The 25,931-nt window shown below is 43.2% G+C and overlaps 1 protein-coding gene across 20 annotated transcripts in view; it reads right to left on the reverse strand.

Annotated features, from left to right (window-relative positions):
* Positions 1 to 25,931, reverse strand: part of RIMBP2 (RIMS binding protein 2) — an 883,237-nt gene that overhangs the window by 393,979 nt on the left and 463,327 nt on the right. The window lies entirely within an intron of this gene.

A 25,931-nucleotide genomic window follows, 5' to 3' on the forward strand; every position in this document is an offset into this window, starting at 1 on the left:
ATGTAGTAAATGCACCCACCGTCATAAAATAAAAAATATGCATTTATAAAATTTTTGGCACTGAAGCCTGAGGAGCATTGCAGCTGTGATCAGTGCATTGTGGGTGCAATGCACAGGTTCTGCAACCATTCAGAGGGTCTTCTTAAGATAGGGATGTGTTCGGTTGACCTGGTCAATGTGGACATTAATGTGCTTGTCAAATCACGCTGTTTGTAAGTACACCTCTGTTTTTATTTTGTTAAGTTGTCACAAAATAATGTGCAAGGCTGGTGTGCCCTTTGTTTTTATCTTCTACCATAACAAGGTATGAACTTATCTTAAGGGGCTGGAAGAAGTAAACAATTAAGTACAAGGGTGGTAACGTCACCCCATTTGTGCCAGTGTGCCACAGCTGTGGGTGGCTCCTTTAAATTATAAAATGCACAGAAACTCCCAGGGAGAAGTATCCAGGTAAATTGGGGATTGTGGTGGGGGGTGGGGTGTTGGTGGCGTTTTGTTGCAGAAGGGATTAGGGAATGTGACCAGATTTTTTTTACATTACACTCAGAACTAAGCCTAATTTTTAATGAACTAATTTGAAATGTATGTATGTATGAATGTAAGTTAGAAACCTTAGAAGGCAGAGACTGATGTGAATGTACAATATATGTTTAAAATGCTGCATAAATTGATGGTGCTATATACAGTAAGTACCTATGATAAATAAACAAAGACAACCGTTTGTTTTGCACAGGTTTTTAGAAAACTAAGGGGTTGATTTACTAAAGGCAAATAGACTGTGCACTTTGCATAGGGCAGTTGCCCTCTGCAGGTGCAGTTGCAAGAGAGCTTAGTGAATGAGGTAAGGCTTCATTGAGCAAAAAAAATACCCAATCACATGCAAGGAAAATTAAAAAAACAGCATTTTTGCCTGGACATGATTGGATGATGGAAGTCAGCAGAGCCTCTGCTCATTTATTAAGCTCTGGAGAAATTCCACTTTCAGAGTGCACAGTCTGTTTGCCTTTAATAAATCAACCTCTAAATGTCATCCAGTTAGTGTTTAGATCTGCATAACCTATGCTATGCTACGCTGATCCTTCTTGGTAGTAGGCTTTGATTCTGATCTTCCTGCAATAGTCTTGCAAACATCAGACCCCCATCCTGCTGCTGTTTTTTAAATTTGTGTCTAAAGTTTAGTAACTAATTTGCAAACTACTGAAATCAGCAGACAGGAAAGAGCTAATCGTAGCAGCAAAATACATTTTTAAAAATCTGCTTATAATAGGTGTATAGTAACTCAAATGATCCACTGAGAATCATGCAATCCCTGCATCCTGTTTAAATGAATTCATGATTCTTGGCAGATCATACAAATCTACATGCATGTATTCATGGGAATTGGAAAACCACAATTCACTATGAAAAATAGTTTATCAACATTTTTTTTTTCAACTCTACCGATGTCCATAGAGCAGCAATAAAAGATTTCACCAGCAGGTGGAGATGCAATGTTAGTGCATAAATAATTATGATTCATGTGTCCTTTTAAAGTGGTAATCCAGCTTTTCCCCCCTCATTCTCATTTCTTTTTCTTTAGCCGCTTCCACCTTTCCCTCTCTCTTTATCTTGTTCCTCCTTTACTACCCTTCCAAACTATTAGTGTACAATCTCTCTTCCCTTTTATTTATCTGCATGCCAATTTTCTTTATAATACAGGTATAAGATTTATACAGTATGTAAGGATTAATGATACAAAAGACTATACCAGTTCACACTGAAGGTAATTGTTACAATTTTATTCATATTTTGTGTGCATTAAAGCAGAATAATACTCTCCTCCCCTCCAGCCGTGTGATGTCTGCACATTCCCTAAGCCATGGATCTCCAAACTACGGCCCTCCAGCTATTGCGAGGCATTGTAAAACTCATTCACAGACATGACTAGGCATGATGGAAATTGTAGTTCCTGAACAACTGGAGGGCCATTTTGGAGATCCCTGCCCTTAGCGAAGCCAATATTGTCTCGCTGGCTTCTTCCAGTTTCAGGATCTTTGGCCATCTTGATTGGCCTGACTGGGTTGATGTAACTTCCAAACATGCTTGAAAGATAATTTATCCCAGCACCCGATAGATGTCGGAACTGTACACTGAGCTACACTTGTGCAGCTTAGTGTACAGTTTAAGAAGTTTGCAAGGTAGGTAAGAAGCCTTCATTGTAGAGGAGACATAATATGTCTCTTCTGTGATAAAGAAACCTTCCTTCTGGCAAATTTTTACGTGTACACTAGAGTTCCACATTAACGGGCAGGTCACACCAGAATGCGGTGCCGGAAACCCGAGTTCTGTGCGCGTTTCCCATACCATTTTAAAAATGCACTGGACTTTCGATTTGCAGAAGGTGTCATGCAAACACAGGTCACAAACATAGGCAATAAGTCACTAAATGTTAGCTCATATGTATTGCTTATATATACACTACAGTGGTGAACCTTTCCTCATATTCCTATTGCCATGCATGAATTTTTCCTGTAAAACTCTAATAAAAATAAATTATATTTAAAGCGGAGTTCCACCCAAAAATGGTACTTCTGCTTTAAGTGAAGGTGACCCCCTGACATGTCATATTTGGCATGTCATTTTTTTTTGGGGGGGGGGGAGCAAATACCCTCTTTTTAGGGGCATCCAGCTCCCACTTCCTCCCGGTGCTCCGTGGAGCCGGAAGGAAGTTTACCTCTCCCCACTCCCTCCGTGCAATCTTCTGGGACTCGTCACAGGTCCCAGAAGATTGCCCGGCCAATGCCGGCGCCGAGGAGAGGGAGAGGAGCGAGGCTTTGTTCGCATCGATGGACCGTGGGACAGGTGAGTGTCCGATTATTAAAAGTCAGCAGCTACACTTTTTGTAGCTGCTGACTTTTATATGGGTGGAACTCTGCTTTAAGTGGTAATCCCCTTTAATAGAACCCTGGTGGTAGTCTCTCTCTTGTGCACACTAATTAGCGGGGTCATGACTGGTAACAATGATTAACCCTGTCCAGTTGTCTCCAGGGAAACAGAAATAAAACAGAGTTTCATTAATAGATATGTACTCCTTTTAATAAGATTGCTTGGCCAGACTGTTCTTTAATTAACTCAAATACCGAGGAAATATCAAAAGGCTACCTCAATTTGTAACAATGTTATTACCCTGACTACAAAACTGATTAAATATTTTCTGATTTAATGACTTGGACCATCAGGATACACATAAATAGTGTAAAGCAAGTTACAGACAAAGATACAGGGTGGCATGTTCTCACCTGTCCATGTTGCTGGTTATGTTATGGTGGGCATACCCCTGGAGGGGACATCAGGGTCTGGGTTCCATAGGGAAGGACTACGGCCCTGGACCTATATAGCACCCTGTGGCTAACTACTCATTGTTCAAAGGGCTGAGGTAAGCGCCCATGCGGGATCCAGTGCCTGAAGCAACATTACAGGCTGTTCACACAGTGTGGGGTCAGGGTACAGCTCGCAAGGTTTTACCAAGGTTGCACCAGTCCAGATGAACTGATTCTATTGTTGTATTAGAAGACAGCAACGAGCTGATAGAAGAATCTGAAGTAAAATAATAAACTAATAAGGCTAAGAGTGGACCTCTATCTCCACAGGGGAGAAGAGGTCCATCACCTCAGAACACTAGCAAAAAACGGAGGACTCATTGAGTGAGGCAGGGTTATAGGGGGGTGCCCAGGGGCGTGTCCTCAAAAGATTTGCCAGTGCCCAGTCACCTGAAGGTATCAGCCAAGGGCATCAACCCGTGTTCTGTACTGTACAATTACGATTTTACTATCCTGACCATTTTTTTCAGATTTAATGACCTGGAACATGTATACGGTAGAGGAGTTCCACCTTCACTTTTATTTTGCTTGCTAAATGCTTGCCCAGGGTCAGTGATTTAACCTGGCCATAGATGGATTGAGATTGGGCTGGTTCAGCAGGGATCTAATCATCAACTTCTGTCGAACAGGATTGTTGGAAAATTGTTGTTGATCAGTGGTTGCAGCGCTGATGTCAGCTTTCATATTTGTAAGGAATGCATTGAGAATGCACATATTCTAGCTATTTAAGACTGGGTTCATACTACTGCGAATTGGATACGTTTTTTCCGCATCCAATTCGCATGGTAGGAGACTGTGACTGGCTCTCAATGTAGCCGGCTCACACAGCTCCAGGACGGCTGCGGAGCGAATAGCACAGGAGTCCTGTGCATCTTCTGGTCCATTTCAGATCTGAATTCAGCCAAAAATTTAGACTGAAATCGGACCTGAAACGGTAAACAGGGATGCACCAGACCCCTGCTGTGAGCCGCTCCGCACGGCAGTGTGAACCCAGCCTTAATGAAATAGCGAGAAGAATTAGGTCAGTAAAATATAAAAATTATATAAAACAAAAAATAAAAAACTGTTATCAGTCAAAAGATAAGAATCCCACTGTGACTGATTTTAATTGACGGGCATCCATATTGATTTTCCCGATTCAAGCTAGTTTAGATTTGTTCATTAATTGCTCCTAATTAGACATTACTCAGAATTCGGAAAGATAAAACTTGGCCAGAATCCTTTCAAATCTATACCATACAACTCAAATTGAGCATACCCATCTGCTCCTATACTATAGATTTGAAGATTATATAATTCCTACATATCCAGAGGCAGATTGCACCTGAAACAATCAAATAGTTTAGCTTGAAAAATAATTACAATTTTTTTTACATTATTCAGTTCCTGATGGGACATAGTACATATAGGACTTTATCTTATCTCCTCCTAGTTATCTCTTCCTATGTGCCCTGTAACACTAGCTGTGATAATGGACCGGACCCTTCCCCCTTTGCACACGGCCACCGGACACCACAGCTAGCAAGCAGATGGCTGCTTTGACAAAGAGCACTCTGATGAGGACACCTATATCCACTAACAAGAGGGGACTCTCTTCTCTTTGGAAAGATTTCCTCTAACTTCCTGGAATAGAAGTGCTAATATGCATAGGCAGGTCATAGATGGTGCAAATTTCTTTCCTGCAACCATGATTTCCCCATCAACACAGACGGTATTGACAGAGGAATCCCTCCTGCCAAGCAATTATCTGCTCAATTGGTGCCCAATTGGTGGGGACGGCAGGGGAAGCCATCCCCACTGCGAGAAGACAGTGATTATTGCTAGCAACTACAGTGCCTTGCAAAAGTATTCACCCCCCCCCCCTTGGCATTTTTCATGTTTTGTTGCCTCACAACCTGGAATTAACATGGATTGTTTGAGGATTTGCATCATTTAATTTACAGAACATGTCCACAACTTTGAAGATGTTTTTTTTTTTTATTGTGAAGCACACAACAAATAGGACAAAATAACAGAAAAAGTTAATGTGCATAACTATTCACTCCCCTAAAGTCAATACTTTGTAGAGCCACCTTTTGCGGCTATCACAGCTCCAAGTCGCTTTGGATAAGAGCTTGCCACATCTTACCACTGGGATTTTTGCCCATTCCTCCTTGCAAAACTGCTCCAGTGCCTTGAAGTTGGATGGTTTGCGCTTGTGAACAGCAATCTTTAAGTCTGACCACAGATTTTCTATTGGATTGAGGTCTGGGCTTTGACTAGGCCATTCCAACACATTTACATGTTTCCCCTTAAACCACTCAAATGTTGCTTTAGCAGTGTGTTTGGGGTCATTGTCCTGCTGGAAGGTGAACCTCTGTCCTAGCCTCAAAATCACACACAGAGCGGTACAGGTTTTGCTCAAGAATATCCCTGCATTTAGCACCATCCATCTTTCCCTCAACTCTGACTAGTTTCCCAGTCTCGACTGCTGAAAAACATCCCCACAGCATGATGCTGCCACCACCATGTCTCACTGTGGGGATGGTGTTCTTTGGGTGATGTGTTGGGTTTGAGCCAGACATAACATTTTCTTTGATGGCCAAAAAGTTAAATTTTAGTCTTATCAGACCAGAGCACCTTCCTCCCTACATTTTGGGAGTCTCCCACATGCCTTTTCGCAAACTCAAAACGTGCCATTTTGATTTTTGCTGAAAGTAATGGCTTTCTTCTAGGCACTCTGCCATAAAGCCCAACTCTATGGAGCGTACAGCTTATTGTCATCCTATGTACAGATACTCCAGTCTCTGCTGTGGAACTCTGCAGCTCCTCCAGGGTTACCTTAGGTCTCTGTGCTGCCTCTCTGATTAATGTCCTCCTTGCCCGGTCCATGAGTTTTGGTGTGCGGCCGTCTCTTGGCAGGATTGCTGGTGTGCCATGTTCTTTCCATTTGGTTATGATAGATTTGATGGTGCTCCTAGGGATCATCAAAGATTTGCATATTTTTTTATAACCCAACCCTGACTTGTACTTCTCAACAACATCATCCCTTACTTGTTTGGAGAGTTCCTTGGTCTTCAGGGCAGTGTTTGGTTAGTGGTGCCTCTTGCTTAGGTGTTGCAGCCTCTGGGGCCTTTCAAAAAGGTGTGTATATGTAATGACAGATCATGTGACACTTAGATTGCACACAGGTGGACATCATTTCACTAATTATGTGACTTCTGAAGGTAATTGGTTGCACCAGAGATTTTTATGGGCTTCATAACAAAGGGGGTGAATACATACGCACATGCCAATTATGAGTTTTTTATTTCTGAAAAATAGTTTTATGTATATATTTTTCTAATTGTACTTCACCAACTTAGACTATTGTGTTCTGATCCATCACATATAATGCAGATTAAAAAAACATTGAACTAAAGGCTGTAATGTAACAAAATAGATAAAAAGCCAAGGGGGGTGAATACTTTTGCAAGGCACTGTATAGTAGCCGCTAGCGATAATTGCAAGTAAATCAAGCAGGCTGATTGATTGATCAACTTGGTACATTCAGCCTGCCCACACACGGTTCGAATCTTGGCCGGCTCCTGCTGGACCAGCCGAGATTCAAACCATCTATGGCTGGCCTTACAGAATAAGAACAGACACTGAGAAATACACCCGGCTTACAGAACAAGAAATGTGGTACTGTGCAGGGGCCATACATACAGAATAAGAACAATACTAAGAATTACACCCAGCATATAGAAAAGGAGAAGCAGTACTGTGCAGCTTCCATACATATAAAATAAGATCAGAAACCAAAAATTATACCCAGTGTACAGGGCAAAAGATTTGATACTGTGCAGTGTGTCCATACATACAGAACAAGCAAAAATACTGAGAATTACAACCAGCTTACAGAACAAGAGAAATGGTACTGTGCAGCATCTATCCATCTATCCATACAGAAGAAAGAACATACACTGAGAATTATACCCAGCATGTAGGACAAGAGAAGTAGTATTATGCAGAGTCCACGCATCCAAGCATACAGAAAAAGAACTGATACTGGGAATTAGACTCACCATACAGAAGAAAAGAAGTGAAATGATCAAAATCTATAAATACATAATAAGAACATATACAGTACTAAGAATTACACCCAGGAAACAGAACAAAAAACATGACACTGTGCATTGTCCATAAATACAGAATAAGAACAGATATTTAGAATTAATTACAGCCAGCATACAAAACAAGAAACATGTTGAGCTATGAACGACCTATCATAACCGTCCTAAGGAATTGTATGAGAGTGATATGTGATGTATTCTGCTTACAAACTAGTATGGAGATACCTTGACGGTTGATAAAGTATGATATCTTGGGGTCAATGTTTAGCTACTCTTGTGTTTTTAATGGCTAGGAGTTTTTAAGGTGAAATTGTACAAATAAAGAAAATGTATTTTTAAAAGTAAAGACATCATTGTGTAGTGCGTCAAAAGTCCCACCATCCTTCATACCCATTTTATGTATTATATATAGGGACGTGGCACTTTTATTAGAGTCAAAATAATACTCATTCATTTTAAACTACACATGTACTACTTTTCTCATACATATGAACCTATCAGGACTGTCCAACAAAAACCAGGACACCTGACAACTATACAGAGAAGAGAATGTTGCTGGTCTCTAACGAATGAGAGTAGTGAAGTGGGACTATAGACTGTGACTGGCTTGATTAGGGGGTGGGTGCTAAATGGCAGCGCAGCAGTGGGGGTGGGGCTATAAGCCAATCACAGTCAATCATAGCCCCACCGCCTACTCCTTGTGCTGTCCATTATTACCCGCCCCCCCCCCCCCCCGACAAAAACAAACATTGCTTCCGATGTAGATGCCTAAGACAAATGCAGCTGCAAAGGAGACAGAGAAAGAAGCTTGGCTTACTACTTTTCTTCTCCCTGGGACTCTTCACAGTACTCAGGGTACTGCAGCTCTGGCTCTTCTCCCCCCTTTCCTATTGCCTGGTCCAGTAGGCAGGGCTATCAGTTGCTGTAATTTAGCCCCGCCTACTGGACCAGGGAATAGGGGAAGGGGTGAAGACCTGGCGCTGCAGTACCCTGAGTACTGTGAAGAGTCCAGGGAGAAGGAGAACTGATGTAAGTAATACAGAGGTGAGACAGACAGTCACTTACTACTGCACTCTGTACTCTGTAACAACTGACCCCTGAACTCCACCTCACTTAGTACTGACCTTTGAACTCCATCTCAGTATTGACCTCTGAACTCCGCATCACTTAGTACTGACGTCTAAACTCCGCCTCAGTATTGACCTCTAAACTCCGCCTCACTTAGTACTGACCTCTGAACTCTGCCTTAGTATTGACCTCTGAACTCTGCTTCACTTAGTACTAACATCTGAACTCTGCTTCACTTAGTACAAACCTCTGAACTCTGCTTCACTTAGTATTGACCTCTGAACTCCGCTTCATTTTGTACTAACCTCTGAACTCTGCCTCACTTAATACTGACCCCTGAACTCCGCCTCACTTAGTATTGACCTCTGAACTCCGCCTCACTTAATATTGACCTCTGCACTCTGCCTCACTTAGTACTGACCTCTGAACTCTACTTCACTTAGTATTGACCTCTGAACTCCACCTCACTTAGTACTAACCTCTGAACTCTACTTCACTTAGTATTGACCTCTGAACTCTGCTTTATTTTGTACTAACCTCTGAACTCTGCCTCACTTAATACTGACCCCTGAACTCCGCCTCACTTAGTATTGACCTCTGAACTCTGCCTTGCCTAGTACTGACCCCTGAACTCTGCTTTACTTAGTATTGAGCCCTGACCTCTGCCTCACTTAGTATTGACCTCTGAATTCTACCTCACTTAGTATTGACCTCTGAACTCTGCCTTGCCTAGTACTGACCTCTGAACTCCACCTCAGTTAGTACTAACCTCTGAACTCTACTTCACTTAGTATTGACCTCTGAACTCTGCATTACTTAGTACTGACCTCTGAATTCCGCCTCACTTAGTACTGACCTCTAAACTCCGCCTCACTTAGTTTTGACCTCTGAACTCCGCCTCACTTAGTTTTGACCTCTGAACTCCACCTCACTTAGTACTAACCTCTGAGCTCTACTTTACTTAGTATTGACCTCTGAACTCCGCTTCATTTTGTACTAACCTCTGAACTCTGCCTCGCCTGGTACTGACCCCTGAACGCTGCTTTATTTAGTATTGACCCCTGAACTCTGCTTCACTTAGTACTGACCCCTGAACCCCGCAGTAAGTGACACAGAGCTCAGAAGTGACTCAGAGGTCAGGGGTCAGTGCTAAGTAAAGCAGAATTTAGAGGCCAATAATAAGTGAGGCAGAAATCCAGGGTCAGTAGTAACAGTGTTCAGTAGTAATTAATAAAGAGTTCAGAGGTCAGTGGTAATAAATGGTCAGCTTAGCTTTCAGAGTAATGCAATGTTGTTCCCGTGGTTTACCATGGGTGCATTGCACTGTACCTGTGTTTTTTGTGTGGGTTAGCTACACTTTGCCATAGACTTCTATTATGTCCCACACTTTCTGAAAGTGCAGCAAAACCAAGTTTTTAGGTTTTTGGTTTCGGAAAGAGCACCAAAACCATAAGATATGATAGTAGTTTATGGTAAAGTGCAGATAACCCACAAAACCAAGGGTACACTGCACTGCACTCATGGTGCAGAAAAATTGCACTGCATCAGTGTGAAAGCACCCTCCTGGGGGAAGGGAAGACCAAAAGCATATTTTATGGGTACAGGAAGACTTCCACTTTATTTAACCATGCCCCTTTAAGCCCTTCGCACAGTAACTAAAATTTGACCACACCTACAGTTTGCCGTAGCTTTGAGTTTTGGGGTACACACCCTAATGCAATAGGCTGCGCCCACCTATAGTTGTACTAACATTGGATCGTTTGTTCATTCAGCCCGCTGGGTTGAAGGACAAAAAAAATGATAGTGTGTACCAGGCTTTAAGCTGGCCTTACACCAGCAGAATTTAGTTGGAATCTTCATACGCATGTTCAGAACAAAGTTTCAGCAGAGCATGCGTTAGTACTTATATGGACTCATTTGGACACCACATTCACAGTTAGAATTTTGTTTATTCAAGAAAAATTTCTATCCTTTGATTTTCCTTGTCACTAGGGTTGAAAACGGTTGTCAATTTGACCCCATTAACTATTAGAAAATCATACAATGTCACTGAAAATACATTGTTTTAAAAAAAATTCTACTGGTGTATGGCGAGCATTTTAAAGAACATGCTTTCTATAGGGGAACTGATCTCTTCTAGCCATCAGGCAGATAAGGAGATCAGAGACTCATCCAAAAAAGCACAACATGTTGTTCTTTTCTGATTCTTATCTGGTGTCTGTTCACAGCAGCATTGGAAATGAAAGATATTTGTACAGATAATCCATTTCCACCCCTCCCCACTCTTTTTTTGTAAACGTGGTGAGGGAGAACACAAGTGTGTCCAGGACAGTGTATAATAGTAGCAATATTAGTTTACGGGAATGTCCACTATGTACTAAACTACAAAACCTCTGGTTTTGAAAATACTAGGTCCCTGTCATAGTGATCCACTGGCTTCAGTAGTCTACAAGACACCTACTTAAAACATACGCAGATTAATAGCTCTCTGGCTTTAGTGCCTGCTCACACATGAACGCAGTGCGGAAAACCCACGTTCCTTGTGTATTTCCCACACTGCGTTTCAAGCGTACTGGGTGTGCAATCCACGAGAATAGATTCTTAAAGTGTTTGTTAACCCCAAAAAAAAAATAAATAAATCCTATTTCCTTAAAGCATGTTATACAGCACAGTGCTTGTGCTGTGTCATTTGGTCCCCATAACACCTGAAATACCTGGCTGATCCTGCCAGTTTCTACCCTTCCCTCTCTGCGTTGACTCCAATCCATCAGGGCTGCTGAGCCCTAACACCGGAGTCAGTACGTGCCTCCGTCATCTGCAGCCTGCTATCTGTCTCCTCTGTCATCTTCCCCCCTCCTCTCCCCCCCTCTCTGAGTGTCAGCTCCACGATCCTCCCCTCCTGCTCTAAAAAACAGTTTTTTATTCTATAGTTCCCTCAGATGTAGAACATTAGGCTCCACAGTGCATCTCATTTATAAAAATATGCAGTTTAATAGCTTACTTCAGAGCACCGTTTGGCGCTCACGTGACTGCCTGTTGGTCTCCTCCCCTCCTCTTCTCGACTAACGTCAGCAGGGGTTTCCCAGCACCTCTCCTGTGAATCGGGAGAGGAGACCAGACGGCAGTCAGCTGAGCGCCGACCGGCGCTCTGAAGTAAGCTATTATACCGAATATTTTTATAAATGACATGCACTGCAAAGCTTTATGTTATATATCAGAGGAAACTGTAGAATTTATTTTTTTTACCTTAACAAACACTTTAACGACACCCCAAATGCAGATCACAAATGCAGTGCATTTGCCTGCACTAGATCACATGGTACTCCAGTACCATGCAATCTGGCTGTGGTGTGTTTTTAAAAGAAGTGTATGAACTACTATTGGTGCGATCCAGTGTAATTTTAGCCAATTTGAATGGGTTGAAAATTGCATCGCCCTGAATTACACAGGAACACAGACAGCTAAGAATAAAATGCTGATTATGTACAAAACTCCCCAAAGCACTATTTTTGTCAAAAATTACAGAATGATATAACACTACTATCACTATAGAAACAGTGAAAATTTCCATAAGAAAAAACCCTAATATTATACTAGGACCTTTTATTGTTAACATTCAAAAGCACATGAACCTTAAATCATTGAGGCGCCTCATCTGCCAATTAAGGTATACCTTTCTTTTTATCTGATACAGCAAACTAACATCTGATTGGTGACCTTGGGGCACTGCACCTCCTTTTATTTTTCTCTTCTAGGATCAGCCTATAATAGACTTCTTCAGAAAAATAAAATATAAAAATGTGTTTAGATTTTGATAGAATGAATTAAAGAGGAACTTCACCCTCTTACCTGATTTGTTGGGTTATCCTCAATTCACATACTAACGCACCCAGCAAATCCAGTGTTGCTGCTTGCCAGATCCCACGTCATCATCTTTCTCTCTTCAGTCATCGGGATCCAGCTTTTCCTTCCTGGTCCAGGCAGTGCCCCCCTGATAACACGCGCCAGGTGCACCATCCTCCAGCGCCATGCCCCACCTACTGTAATGAGCCTCATCCAAGGCATTCTGGGATATGTGATATGCATAGGACATATCATTCGCACTTAAGAGGGAATGGAGGCAAAGAGCAGGTGAAAAAAGTATTTTTTTTATTTGTTAAGGGGGAGGAATCCATTAGTTAAAGTCTACATTTTAGCTTCAAATTTTTACTGCTCTCAGTCTCCTTCTTGGGTAAACTACCCTTCACTTTCTGGGGCTATGTAATAAATAGAATCTCTCCAATGGGGAATAAACAAAGAGCAATAAAAGCACATTAATTGGTAGCATGGAGAAGAATAAGAACCTCTGTCAGGTGTGTGTTGCTGTCTGCATCTCCATTGGGGATATCTCCCTTAATTTCCTCTTGGTTTATCATAGCTTGAAAGAGGATTTATTTGGGCTACAAACCCAATGAGGCAACAACATAGAAAATAAAAATAAAACAGCAAAAAACATTCACAAAGTAAAAGAAATGTATACAATGCACAAAGACAATGTGAAAATCAATGATTTCTGGACTTAACCCTCCGGTTACCGTAATCCTAAATCTAGGGGGATCCAAAAGTAAAAATCCCTCCAACTGGCCAGTGTGGTACTGAATGTTGGGCCCCAGAGTCCTGCATAAGAGCACTCAAATAAATAATGCACACAGTGTAGGGAGACACAATTCTAGTCCTTGCATACAAGGGTGGCTCCATAGGATGCTACAAGAGAAAGGAGATGCCCTGAAACAGGAGAACTTAGGCAAGGATTAAAAGAAGAAGAAGCTGCATGCTAAGTAAGTGATTAGCTGCTGAAACTGCTTAAATAAATAAGGATTTTTTTTTTAATAATTACATTTTTATTAAATAAATAAGGATTAAATATCATTTTAAAAAGTAATGTAGTCTACCTATTGAAATTTCCTATGTAGATTTGTTATGCATTAGGAAAAGAAAGCAGCAAATGGTTGGCCATAATATACTGTATTGTTTAAGACAATAATGGGTTCCAACATAGAAAAAAAACAGTTCTCAAGCTACAATTGAAAAAAAAAATTACTTCAAAAATACTGTTCTAAAAAGCTTCCCTTTATCCATTAATGTATTGATTTCCAACCTTAACAAATCATCCAACTCCATTACCAGAACTCATCCGAGCATATACCATAAGGTAAATGATACAATGGAGCAGACAGAAATGAAATTATACATTGATTTTAATAAGAAAAGTAATGCAACCTTTGGATAATAAAATGAGGTATTCAGTATTTTTTATCAAACATTCGATTTGCTGATTTATCTACACTATTTTCTACATTTTTTTATTGTATTCCCTGTCAGAGAGTTTGCCAATATTGTTGCACAGTAACTGTCCATTTTATGCTATAGTTTGTTGGTTTACTAAATTAACAAATTTGTTGCATGTAAATTCAGAGGTAAGGTCAATGTAAGCCAATGTAAAGTAAATCTGGAGGCTTAAAGAATAAATCAGAGCAAAGTATATTTCCTGGTGCATCATCATGGCAGCATACATACGGGGTTGTGACTCCGCCCCCACAACCTGATAGGACTGGTTAACTATAAATCAAAGACAGACCCGGCTCACAGCATTCTCCTTTTTTTCCTCACCTGATCAAGACTGGAGTTGCGAGGTATCCCTTACCGCTTGTCGCCCCAGCCAGGTTCAGCCTCTCCTGGGTGGAAGTCCTTCCTGTACAGCCTCTAAACTAAGCTATATGGTTGGAGCCCCATTCTGGTGGTCTGGGGGGCATATTTCAGCCTCTCCTGGGCAGAAGTCCTTCCTGTACAGCCTCTAAATGAGCTAGATGGTTGGAGCCCCATTCTGGTGGTGCAGGCTTCTCAAAGAAAACTTTATACAAGCTTTGACGTAAGTGACAGCGTTTCCTTTTGCTTTCCATATGCTTTTTACTTCTTTTCTCTGTGTTATGGGCATTTGCCATTTCCAAGATGGCTGCAGCAGTGCAAGTACACTCTGAGCATGAGAGACAGGAAGTGATGCGGCCTCTGTGTTTCCTGGTTAGAGCTTTTCCAGGATGGTGATCTGAACATGCTCAGGCACTGATATCATCGCTAATGGCAAATGTGAGTTCTAAATGGTTTTAAGGCATTTTTGGGCAACAAATGGTGGAGCTCTCTACTCATGCATGCTGGATGCTTATGTTGTCATTGTTTGCAGGTAGGTTTTCCCTTTTTATGGCATTCACCTGTGTTTTTCCTATCTCCTTCTCAGTGTTGCTCTAGGATCATTGTGCTCTTTATGGCCTTCACCTGGGGTCTTCCTATCCCCTTTTCTAGGCTTTCTCTGGGATCACTGTGTTGGGCTCGGTTTCCACTAGTGCGACTTGTCACTACAAAGTTGCATGACAAGCCATACCCCATGATTTCCAATGAGTACCGTTCATATCTGTATTCATAGACCTTAAGAATACACAGGCATTGCTTCAAGTCGCATCAAATTGCAGCAAAATCTTGCGACTTTCAGGTCGCAATAGTGGAGACTTGGCTTATGCTGATTTTCATTTCAGTCTGCTGCTTTGCTCTGTTTCTATGGGAAACACTGTCTAGCCAGACCACCCATTGCTTTTAAGGTATAGGGATTAGGTAAGTAGTGAAGATTGAGAAAAAGAGAGCCAATATCTATAGTCCTAAAAGGACTACAAGATGGAGGGAGCCTTCTGACGGTCAAGACAAGTCACCATCTAAGAACAGACATCAAGGCAATGTTGATTAAACTCATCATCTCACCCCTCATTATCATTTCTCCCCGTTTACAAACATCACAAGTTACCAGCCCTAATAGTCACTGCATTTGTGGTGGAAGGTCATTTGCCTTCCAAGCTAGTATGTCAAATTTGCCTGGAGCAAGCACTATACAGCCCTGCAAGGACCACAAGGTGAAGAGACCCTGCTAAAAGCCAGAACAGTCACCGTTCAAAGCACAGACATACAGGCAACATTGATCAATGTCATTTTCTCACCTCTCATTTTGTTTGCTCCCCGTTTACGGACACCACAGATTACCAGCCCTAATGGTTGCTGCATTCGTGGTGGAAAGTCATTGCTTGACAAGCTATAGTGCATAAATTGCCTAGCACTTCCAACCAGAACCAGTAGTTGGTGTCCAAATAGGAAAGCTTGCACAAGCTTTGAAGATTGCCCAATAGAGAATTTTTTTGCAAGGACAGCTAAGGACGCAATTACCTGGGTTGAAGTTAGAAGGTATTAATTTCCTTCACTGAACAACTGGAAGAGTTAATCCAGAAAGAATTGAAGGGGTCAGAGAAAAATGCCCTTATAAACAGGCTGTCAAAACTGTATACCCTGAAAAAGCTAGAGGTCAACCTGCTGCAGTCTTCTCCGATGATGGATGCATCATGAATGTAGCTGGCAAGACATGTCACATTCAAGGAGGCTCTAGTCCGAAAATTAGATCTAGATCTGAAGTGCTCCTTCATACTGTAGCATCTGCAGGTGCTGGCACACCAGCAATAACCAGCCCGTGTGCTGAATGAGTCTTAATGGGATTGGTTTCATAATTGTCAACCAGCTGCTGTACCTGCAGGACTCTGAGGAAAGTGGAAGGGTCTGCATCCCTTTAGACGTGATTCCCTTTTGGGAGTATCTTATCAAAAATTAAATTTTTATTGTTGTGGATGCCAAAGAATCTGACTTTTTATCTTGGTGCAGACTTCTGGGAAATTATGTTTAGGGGGGTGTTATGTATACATTCTGTGTGCAGAGCACCTCCAGATGGTCATGTTTAATTGCATTTTACAGAAACTGCAGCCCTGAAAAAAAAAAAAAAAAAAAGTGGTGTAACCCTTTAAATAAGCCCATCTGGAAGAAGTGAAGAGACAAGGTGGTAACAGCTTTGTAAGAGCTGAAATTGGCGGCATACTCTGTGGTGGATGTGTCAGACATTAATTGATGTTTTTCAAGAGTGGTGTTCCCCGCGGTCACGGCAAGGAGTGCATTATGGCTGAAGCCATGGTTGGTGGATCCCGCCAAAAAAAAAAAAAATGGTGCAAGACACCAGAACACAGATCCAATCTATTTGGGAGTAGACAGGATACAGCCACCTCAAGGGTGACCATTAGCAGGTCAGGGCGAATATCATCTGACAAAAAAACAGAAAATTCAAAAGGTCCAGCATACAGGTGGTGACTCCCAAGTAGACACCAGGAGGCAAGATCCTACGGACCGGGAAAAAGATTAGTAAATGAACCGGAGAAGTACTCAATCTTCATTATTGAAGCCTTAAAGCTCTAAGGCTCCTGTCTTAGGAGAACGGTGGAAGTCCCTTTTAAGGGTGCACTAATCTAGGGGGTGCCTGTGCAAAGCTTTATGCACACACCTGGAGGGAAAACCTTCAGGATCAGTGGGCCATATCAGCTATATTGGCGTGACCAGTGGCGTCACTAGGGGGTGGCTTTTGGGGCTATAGCCCCGAATCTGGGGCCCATAGCCCCGAGTCTCTGCAGGGGTCCCCAAGGGGAGGGGGGGCTCTCTGTGGACCCTAATGTAAGGGGGGCTCTCTGGGGATATATATATATATATACACACACACACGTACGTATGTAAATTATGTACATATGTATGCCCGCCCAAGCGTATGACTTTCTTAACTACGCTGCTATGGGCTCTAGCCCCAGATCTTTTGTAGACCTAGCAACGCCCCTGGGCGTGACATTGGCGGAAGTTTACAATGTACAATAATTTTTATTGAAAAAGTATAAACATGACAAACTCACCCATGTAGGGGCATAATTCAATGAGCATACTGATCATATAACATTGACAGTCCACCTTTCAATCTCTTCCAGTCAGCCAGGCTACCAGAGTTGATGGGAAAGTAAAAAATTCTGTTCCTGTTTGTAGCTGGATAGAAAAAAAAAAGAGCAATCATTAAGGTTCCAGTTACCGATTGGAGATGGGGATTCGGTTCACCTCTGTTCCTAGCAAAAATAAAAAATGAAAACCAGGTAATCTGTGCAGAGTGCTAAAGTTAAAAAAAAAAAAAAATGACAAGCAGCACAGGAAGTTAGAGTCGTGCAAGATGGAAAACCTCCAATCAGTTATAATATTCATAAATCTGGGAGACTGGATTCTCCTGTAGGTTTATCAGACACCTACTTGTCCCAATTCATCCTCAAGGGAATTTCCATCCTCTGATAGAGAAAGCCAAAGGTACTTTGAGAGTGAAGTCTCTTCCAGCAGAACAGTGCCAAAGTATCCTTGGCTCTTTGTAACTGACCAATTATTCTCAGATGGAACATTATCACATCAGACCTCAGCTAGAAAGGTTGGGGGACTCATTTCAAAGACCAGGCTGCTTAAGGTCATGGGATGTTAAGCTTATGAGGAATAGTATTGAATTTCTTGAACTGAGTAGTGTTCAAAGCACTTCTGTCATTCACTCCTTTTAGCAAGAGGAGCAAGATTTGTACTGTGCCTAGGCAGCAGTGGAAGGTTAGAATTCTTAGGCTGTCAGTGGAGCTTCCTGTATCAATAATTGCAAATGTACCATTTTGGCTTAGGAGGCTCTAGTGTCTCTCGCTCCTACTCTTAAGCATTGAATCACTACTGCCCCTTCCAGTGATGACGGATTCGCTCTCTCATGGACAGTTTTGCCATCCAGCTCCAAGAGACTACTTTTGATGGCATGGAAGTTGAGAGGCAGTGGCTACCAAGTCAAGTATGCTCAGTGCAGGTAGTGCCTACCTTGTGTCAAACCAGAGAGGTCTTCATGAATTAGATTTACCTAAGAATATGGGAAAATGATGCAGATCTCACACAGCAAAAGCCTGGAGTCCTTTATCACCTAAATCAGCCAAGGTTCCACAGTTCTTACAACTGGGGCTGAACCGGGGCCTAGGTTCAAATATGTTTAAAGCTCGAAGTTCACCTTTGTCTGCACTTGCAGGGGTTTAAGGAGTCCTTAACCCTAAGTGATGCAATTCTTAAAAGGCTTGCATGAAGTTATAGGCCTCCCAGGAAACCATCGTTCCCTATGTGGAACTTGCTTATGGTCCCCATTTCTATCAAAGACTAATTTCTATCCTACAGAATTGACTACACTCTGCAAACCCTAAAGACCGTATTTCTGGTTGCTACAACCTCTGTGAAGAAGGATGTCAGAACTACAGGCTTTGCACTCAAGGAGACTCACTTAACATTATACCCGGACAGAACAGAATAGTCCTAAAACTCCAGACTGCTTTTATCCATGGGGTGTCTTTCTCCTTCCAATTTAACCAGGAAGTCAATTTCCCATCTTTCTTGGTTGAGTGGGAACCACATCCCCTGTAGGTTGAGCTAACGCTGGTGACCTGCTTGGCAGCTACCCTTTCATTCAGGAAAGCTGAAATATGTACTTGGTTCCAGCATGGCTTAAGGAAGGGTCAGTCAGCATCAACACGTTCAGTCACCGCCTAGATTGTTAAGACAATTAAAAGAGCCTACTCTTCAAGGCCTTTCTGTTTTGGAGGTCTTAAGAGCACATTTAACTAGGGCCAGCTCTGTGGAAGGCTCAGCGCTGAGTGTCTCCTGAGGTTATTTGCAAGTCAGCAATATGGTCCTCCCAGGACACCTTCATTACACTTTTATAGGTGAACCCGGCTTGCGACAGTAAAATTTGGAAAAATTTATGGTGCATACTTGCGCTACTGATGATTACAAAATTTTTCTTGCACCCTCCCGTATGGCGAGTTAGTCCCCATATGTATGCTGCCATGATGCACCAGGAAAACGGAAAATTGTATACTCACCTTTCCATAATTTTCCTTTCCTGGTGCATCTTCATAGCAGCATACAGATACCCACCCAAATGGTGAGAGTTACAGAGAATGCTGTGAGCCGGGTCTGTCTTTGATTTATAGTTAACCAGTCCTATCAGGTTGTGGGGGCGGAGTCACAACCCCGTATGTATGCTGCCATGAAGATGCACCAGGAGAAGAAAATTACAGAAAGGTGAGTATACAATTTTCCGTTTTTTTACATAGTTACATTGGTCCAGCTTAAACCAATGTAACTACAGTATTTCACAAAAGTACACCCCTCACATTTTTGTAAACATTTTATTATATCTTTTTCATGTGACAACACTGAAGAAATTACACTTTGCTACAATTTAAAGTAGTGAGTGTACAGCTTGTATAACAGTGTAAATTTGCTGTCCCCTCAAAATATCTCAGCACACAGCCATTAAAGTCTAAACTGCTGGCAACAAAAGTGAGTATATCTCTAAGTGAAAATGTCCAAATTGGGCCTAAAGTGTCAATATTTTGTGTGGCTATCATTATTTTCCACAGCACTGCCTTAACCCTCTTGGGCATGAAGTTCACCAGAGCTTCACAGGTTGCCACTGGAGTCCTCTTCCACTCCTCCATGACGACATCACAGAGCTGGTGGATGTTAGAGACCTTGCGCTCCTCCAACTTCCATTTGAGCATTCCCCACAGATGCTCAATAGAGTTTAGGTCTGGAGTAGGGATGAGCTGAACACCCCCCGGTTCGGTTCGCACCAGAACCTGCGAACGGACAGAAAATTTGCACGAACGTTAGAACCCCATTGACGTCTATGGGACTTGAACGTTCTAAATCAAAAGTGCTCATTTTAAAGGATAATTTGCATGGTATTGTCCTAAAAAGGGTTTGGGGACCCAGGTCCTGCCCCAGGGGACATGTATCAATGCAAAAAAAAAAGTTTTAAAAACAGCCGTTTTTTCGGGAGCAGTGATTTTAATGATGCTTAAAGTAAAAAAAAAAAAAAAAAAAAAAGGGAAATATTCCTTTAAATATCATACCTGGGGGGTGTCTATAGTATGCCTGTAAAGTGGCACGTGTTTCCCGTGCTTAGAACAGTCCCTGCACAAAATGACATTTTTAAAGGAATAAAAGTAATTTAAACCTGCTTGCAGCTTTAATGTAATGTCGGGTCCTGGCAATATGGATGAAAATCAGTGAGACAAACGGCATGGGTACCCCCCAGTCCATTACCAGCCCTTTGGGTCTTGTATGGATATTAAGGGGAACCCTGCACCCAAATTAAAAAAAGAAAGGTGTGGGGCCCCCAGGCCCTATATATTCTGAACAGCAGTATACAGGCGGTGCAAACAAGACAGGGACTGTAGGTTTGTTGTTAAGTAGAATCTGATTGTAATTTTGAACTGGTACATTTTTAACATGTTTAGCTTCAGCCAAAAACTGTATTTTAAGCTTTTTGGAAAACATAGGGAAGGGTTATCACCCCTGTGACATTTGTTTTGCTGTCTGTGCTCCTCTTCAGAAGATTTCACCTCACTTTTTGTCCCAATGACAAATGTTTTTTGAAAATGTGGGGTTTTTAGTGAAACAAGGATTGGTGATAAAGGATCAGTGTAAAGGAGAAAAGTTTTTCCTATATTAACTCTTACAGGAGAGAATTTCCCTTTCTAGGGGTAGATTTCATCTCACTTCCTGTTGTCTCCGTCCGTTTGACAGTAGGAGTCGTTTGTAAGTTGGATGTTTGAAAGTAGGGGCCTGCCCTATATTGGGGCCTTAGGTGGTGTTGTGGCCACAACACTGTAAGCCCTCACAGGGCTCTGCTGTAAAATATTAGATCAAGAATTGTAATTACATGCCCCTGTTGAACAGGGGCAGAAAAACTGGGCCTTTCGTGGTGGTGGTGCTGGTGCCACAACACTGTAAGTCCTCACAGTTACTCTTGGTGGGTGCAGAAACGGGCCCTGCTGTGAAATATTACATCAAGAAGTCTAATTACATGTCCCTGTTTGAACAGGGGCTGAAAAATTGGGCCTTAGGCACTGGTGCTGGTGCCACAACACTGCAACCCCTCACAGACACTCTAGTTGGAGCGCAGGAACTAGCCCTGCTGCAAAGAATTGCACCAAAAATTGTAATTACATGCCCCTGTTAAACAGGGAAGAGGCATTGATGGCCTATATTACTCTGATTTTAAAAGAGGGCAAGGACCCAATGGCACCGGAGAGCAAAAATAATAGCGGGAAGATTAAAACCACTTCTGCCTCGATGGGTTCACAGCAATCAGGTGGGGTTTGTAACAGGGAGGGAAGGGAAAGACAATAGTCTTAAATCCCTGTGCCTGATACATGAGGCTAGAGAGAGTGGGGACCCGGTCGTACTACTGTCGATAGATGCCGAAAAGGCCTTCGACAGAGTCGACTGGGGCTTCATGATGGGAACACTGAGGCATTTGGGAATAAAGGAAAGGATGATCCAATGGATATCCGCATTTTACTGTCACCCAACAGCTAAAATAAAAATAAATGGAAGTCTCTCTCCCTCCCTGGAACTGTTTAACGGTACAAGACAGGGCTGCCCCCTTTCACCAATGCTATTTGTACTGGCATTGGAACCCCTGCTAGCCGCGATCCGGGAAAATACCGACATAAGACGAGTAAGAGTAGGTGATAAGGAATATAAGGTAGCTGCATATGCAGATGATATACTATTTTATATCACAAACCCCAGGACAACAATACCAATCGTAATAAAGGAACTGAGTAGATACGAGAAGATGACAAATTTTAAAATAAATACATCAAAGTCAGAGATTCTAAACATAGCTACGTCAAAAGAAGAACAGCAGGCAATTCAACCTACATTTCCCTTCGTTTGGTGTAGAGAAAAGCATTGATCCTCCCTAATGTATTGAAAATGTAAGGCGGAGATACCAACTTTTGTAAAAATGTAATAATTAACAAGGCTGTTTAACCTGAATAACCTATACCAATAAAAAGAGAATATACAAACAGGGGCTGAAAAATTGGGCCTTAGGCACTGGTGCCACAACACTGCAACCCCTCACAGATACTCTAGTTGGGGTGCAGGAACTAGCCCTGCTGCAAAGAATTGCATCAAAAATTGTAATTACACGCCCCTGTTAAACAGGGGCTGAAAAATTGGGCCTTAGGCTCTGGTGGCGGCGCCCAGAACCAAAAATGTTCTTACAAGCTATTAGCATGATCATTGAGGAGGAAGAGGATAATTACTCAGCATAACAGGATAGTCTCTCAGCATCAGCATAGGCAGTCTTTGAAGGGATCTGACATTTCAAAAAAAATTATTCAGTTACATCAGCATCAGGTGCTTGGTAGCTGGTGGTGATCCAAGACTGATTCATTTTTATGAAGGTCAGTCGATTGACCGAGTCGGTGGACAGACGCACCCTGTGATCGGTTACAAAGCCTCCAGCAGCACTGAATGTGCGTTCCGGAAGAACGCTGGATGCAGGACAGGCCAGTAGCTCAATTGCATACTGTGCAAGCTCTGGCCAGTGATCCATCCTCAAGACCCAGTAACCCAGAGGATTTTCGGTGGGAAAGGTGTCCAAGTCAGATCTTGCCCCTAGGTATTCCTGCACCATGTAAAACAGACGCTGGCGATGGTTGCTGGAACCGATCATACCTTGGGGCTACAGACTAAAAAATTATCTGAACGCATCGGTCAGACGGCCACCTTCTCCACCGCTCCTTCTTTGACTGACCGAAGCCTCGGCAACACGTTGTCCAGAAACAGGAGTTTGTAACCTCCCAGTCTCTGGGAATACGTTGCACAGACTTTTCTGCAAGGCCTCCCGAAGATGTTTCATCCTCTGCGACAGCAAGATAAGGTCCGCAACCTTACCCTTGAAACCTGGATCAAGGAGGGTTGCCAGCCAGTATTGTTCCTTCTCCTTGATTCCACGAATACGAGGATCCTTCCGCAGGCTTTGCAGGATCAGGGAGGCCATGCAGCGTAGGTTTGCTGAGGCATTCGGTCCAGAGTCCTCTGGGTCACTAAGGATGACATGATCCGCAGCCACCTCCTCCCAGCCACGTACAAGTCCATGTGTTTCTTGGGACTGTAAATGATCCCTTAAAGACTGATGCTGATGCTGAGTGCCAGGCTCCAACTCCATACTGACACAATCCTCCTCCTCCTTGTCCTCTTCCTGTGTGATCGGCGGGCACGCAGGAACACTGTCTGGATAAAGGGGGCCTTGAGAGCTAAGGAAGTCCTCCTCTTCCTGCCTCTGTTCTGCCTCAAGTGCCCTGTCCATTATTCCATGCAGCGTGTGCTCCAACAGGTGGACAAGGGGGACTGTGTCACTGATGCATGCACTGTCACTGCTCACCATCCTCGTGGCCTCCTCAAATGGTGACAGGACAGTGCATGCATCCCTGATCATGGCCCACTGGCGTGGGGAAAAAAAAAACAAGCTCCCCTGACCCTGTCCTGGTGCCATAGTCACACAGGTACTCATTGATGGCCCTCTGCTGCGTGTGCAGCCGCTGCAGCATGGCCAACGTTGAGTTCCACCTGGTGGGCATGTCACAGACTAGGCGGTTCTTGGGCAGGTTAAATTCCTTTTGGAGGTCTGCCAGCCGAGCACTGGCATTATATGACCAGCGGAAATGCACACAGACTTTCCTGGCCTGCCTTAGGACATCCTGCAAGTACCTGGGTACCTGCCCAAGAACCGCTGCACCACCAAGTTAAGGACGCGAGCCAAACAGGGCGCATGGATCATTTGTTCCTGTCGGAGGGCGGAGAGGAGGTTGGTGCCATTGTCGCAAACCACCATTCCTGCCTTAAGTTGGAGTGGCATCAACCACCTCTGAACCTGCCCCTGCAGAGCTGACAGAACCTCTGCCCCAGTGTGGCTCCTGTCCCCCAAGCACACCAGCTCAAGCACCGCATGGCATCTTTTGGCCTGCGTACTTGCGTAGCCCCTTGAACGCCTACGGATCACCGCTGGTTTCGAGGACAAAGCACAGGAAGAGGCCATGGAGGAAGAAGAAGAGTAGGGGGTGGAGGAGAGAGGTGTGTCAGAATCACTAGTAGTGGCATTTTGGAGGCGTGGTGGCGGAACAACCTCCAACACTACTGCACCTTGCGTGCATAGTGTTCGAGTCGAACATGGGTTCGACTCAAACATGAAGCTCATCCCTAGTCTGGAGACATGCTTGGTCAGACCATCACCTTTACCCTCAGCTTTTTTAGAAAGGCATTGGTTCATCTTTAAGGTGTGCTTGTGGTCATTATCATGTTGGAATACTGCCCTGCGGCCCAGTCTCCGAAGAGAGGGGATCATGCTCTCCTTGAGTATGTCACAATACATGTTGGCATTCATGGTTCCCTTAATGAACTGTAGCTCCCCAGTGCCAGCAGCACTCATGCAGCCCCAGACCATATCACTCCCACCACCATGCTTGACTGTAGGCAAGACACACTTGTCTTTGTACTCCTCACCTGGTTGCCACCACACATGCTTGACACCATCTGAACCACATAAGGTTATCTTGGTCTCATCAGACCACAGGACATGGTTCCAGTAATCCATGACCTTAGTCTGCTTGTCTTCAGCAAACTGTTTGCAGGCTTTATTGTGCATCATCTTTAGAAGAGATTTCCTTCTAGGATGACAGCCATACAGACCAATTTGATGCAGTGTGCGGCATATGGTCTGAGCACTGACGGGCTGACCCCCCACCCCTTCAACCTCTGCAGCAATGCTGGCAGCACTCATACATCTATTTCGCAATGACAACCTCTGGATATGACGCTGAGCATGTGCATTCAACTTTGGTCGACCATGGCGAGGCCTGTTCTGAGTGGAACCTGTTCTGTTAAACCACTGTATGGTCTTGGCCACCGTGCTACAGCTCAGTTTCAGGGTCTTGGCAATCTTCTTATAGCCTAGGCCATCTTTATGTAGAACAACAATTCTTTTTTCAGATCCTCAGAGAGTTCTTTGCCATGAGGTGTCGTGCTGGACTTCCAGTGACCAGTATGAGAGAGTGAGAGCGATAACACCAAATTTAACACACCTGTTCCCTATTCACACCTGAGACCTTGTAATACTAACAAGTCACATGACACCAGGGAGGGAAAATGGCTAATTGGGCCCAATTTGGACATTTTCACTTAGGGGTGTACTCACTTTTGTTGCCAGTGGTTTAGACATTAATGGCTGTGTTGAGTTATTTTGAGGGGACAGCAAATTTACACTGTTATACAAGTTGTACACTCATTAGTTTACATTGTAGCAAAGTGCATTTTTTCAGTGTTGTCACATGAAAAGATATAATAAAAATCACTGTAGTAGATACTGCTACCCCAGTCGTCTCCACTTGCTACCAGGTCTCGCTCCGCGTGGCCAGCCTGATGGAAAATGAGCATGGGGGGTCCGCTGCCCAGCACGGGCACCATTCAGAAAATGCTTTGCATTTTCTGAATAAATACAAAACTTTCAAAACTCAGATTGCACAAGGTGGAGAGTGTGACATCACCGCCCCACACCTTCATACGGTATTCCGTCAGCCGGCGCCACCAGCCCTCAGAATACCCAAACAGTAACTACATC

Source organism: Aquarana catesbeiana, linkage group LG01 (genome assembly GCF_042186555.1).
Source record: "Aquarana catesbeiana isolate 2022-GZ linkage group LG01, ASM4218655v1, whole genome shotgun sequence".
Lineage (NCBI taxonomy): Eukaryota > Metazoa > Chordata > Amphibia > Anura > Ranidae > Aquarana > Aquarana catesbeiana.